We start from the raw sequence: 2,716 nt of genomic DNA on the forward strand, positions 1-2,716 counted from the left end.
ATTGCAGTTCCTCACTCGGTCACAAGAGGGGCCGCTGGCAGCCCTCTGGATGCAGCCCCTGCCTTTTTCAGGGGTAATTGACTGTCAGAATCTAAGAATCATTGTCTGTAATAATATATTTGAAAGGAAATCAAGATAAAAAAAATTGGCAATTTTCATTCTATGAGACTTAACTGTAAAAGCGTCTGTTGTTCTTCTCCCTCTCCTCCATATACACACATGATATTTGCAAAAATATTGGGGGGTGTAATTTTCTGTGAAAACCTATTTTTAGTCATGAAAAAATATTATATTTGTCCTAAAACATGAAAGTGGATTTTACCCAATGACAAACAACTTCTTATTTCACATTGGCAATGACCTTAGTTTTAACAAATATCTGCAGTGAAAACAATGTTTGCATTTTAGTCATAACTTTCTCCATTTTAATTCTCTCTGTAAATACTGATTTAATATTTTAAACATTTTTTCTCTCCCCATACATACAGTTATGATGAAGATTCCTTCTGAAATCAATTAATACTATGTAGCAGATCTAATACGTAACTTCTGTTGCACGCTAGTTGTGTTATTTGCATGCTTTTTATTTTTGTGATTTTTTTTTTTAATTTTCATAAGTTCGTATACCATGTATCCTTGTTTTAAAGGTTGCTTGGCTCAGTAATCATTCTTACTTGCTGACTGCAAACATGCAGGTATTACGTGAAACTAGTCGGGTTTTGTGATATCTGTCTTTGACTTTAAGAGCTGGCAGCATCAACATAAAATACAGAAAGGCCAAACCCCCCTGCAAAACCAGTAATCTAATATGCTGCCCTTGTTCTTGGTTTTCTGGCATTTTTTACGGCTTTGTAATTACAGTTTTCCAAATTTAACTAGTCCCATCCGCCCCACAGCTCTGTGTGGAGGGCACGGGGATAAGCATTGCACAAAGCAGAAGTGAGCTGGCACTGCTCATTCTTACTGTCCATTGAGCTCAGTGCTCGCACTGTCTCACACGTTTAAATATTTGCAGCAGCTGGGAGACAGCATGCATTAAATGTACCACGTAGAGAAAATGACACCTTCTTTCCCTTTTCTGGTAATGCTAGTTGATTTTTTTTTAAAAGAGTTTTTCAAGAGCAATATTTTGCATTCACCTAATGAAGCTTCGAAAGCACCTAAGTAGGAGCTGCTACTTCTGAATAAAGGAAGGTGCAGCTCTGAATACACTGTGAAAATGTTTCCGTTATAATTCCTTCAGTTGCTATTTTTACTATCCTAACTGTAAATACAGTGTCTCAGTGGTGCTCTTTCGTCTCTTTGTATTTTGCATTTTGCAATCACAACACTTCGTAGACACTTACATTTCAGTATTTTTGTTTTTCTTGTATTAATACTAAGTGACATTTAAAATGTGGCCCACACACATTAACCCCACAGTCTTTTGGCATCTGTTTCGCTGACCTTAGTTGGAGTTCTGCCTGAGTAGCAACTATGGGCAGCGCAAATTTATGTAACTGTGGGGTTTGACTTCCTCTGCATTCCCATCGCTCAGATGTTAAACATATCCTCTTCCTCAGCATCTATGCTGTATGATAGAAAAGAGGCATTTTTCCTTTGCTGCTGGCCCGGTCCTGGCATGGGGAAAGATTTAGTGCATCAATGTACCACAAATCTACCAGCTCACCGCTTCTGCGGGAAATGCCAGCTGTGCCACGGCACGCAGATGTGAGGTGCACAAACTCCCATTCAGATCCAGAAATCCTGCTATTCTTTGCTTCGCATTTTCCGCTGTAAATGGCTGTTCTTTTGCAGCAAGGGATCCTCTGTGCTGATGGAGGAAGCTGCAGGATAAACAAACTGGAGCTGACAATGTGAAAATCCAGTAAATAATGTAAAGACATTGAAGATGTCTTTTATCAGAAGGTTCTAAGTTCTTATCTTCTTAAAATCTTAAGGATTTTACATCGCCTCTTGCTACCAGGCATAATCAAGAGAAAGTTTTTGCTCTGTGTTATACTCTTTTCCAAAGGAAATGCCAGTTGTGTACACTGGAAATAAAGAATCTGACATAACACAGTTTGACAGAAGTTAAAGAATAGCTATTGGTATTTTTATATGCAAAATTCCTTTTTGTGTAAAATCTCTAAATTTTTTTTTGCTACGGCTTGATTAACCTAATTTATTATTTTTTAAACTATAAACACAGTTCACATTGGACCGAAAACGGACTTCAGGCTTTCATTCTACAGTTGGGCCTGACTTTCAGAATGGGACTAGGAAAATAACGCTGAATTCAATAGGGCTACTCCCTGGCTTAGAGATTACATGCACTTTGTGGCACTGAAGAGTCAGGATTTAAATGTAAGTCCTGTAAACACAGATATGCCTAATTGTATTTTCATGTGTAATCTCAGAGTACTGCAGCTAAGCACTTGCTAGAGGTGCTGAATTGCAAAGGAACTTACACTGTAGTTTACCAGTATTATGCAGCTGTACATATTTGTAAAATTTGTAGAGAATGGGCGTTTAGGAGTCTGAGTTACTTCAGTTAAAATCATCGTGTACATACCTTGGGTAACAAATCAAACTGTCATTTAAGATGCATTTTAGGATGCTCCCTTTTTCAGCTTGAAGGATGCTTGATATATTTGAATGTTACAGATGATGAATTTTTAAATTATATTGTCACATAATTAGTGCTAAATGTTTCACATGAGTATGTTGCACATTT

The sequence above is a fragment of the Charadrius vociferus genome, unplaced genomic scaffold (genome assembly GCF_000708025.1).
Source record: "Charadrius vociferus isolate BGI_N301 unplaced genomic scaffold, ASM70802v2 scaffold269, whole genome shotgun sequence".
Lineage (NCBI taxonomy): Eukaryota > Metazoa > Chordata > Aves > Charadriiformes > Charadriidae > Charadrius > Charadrius vociferus.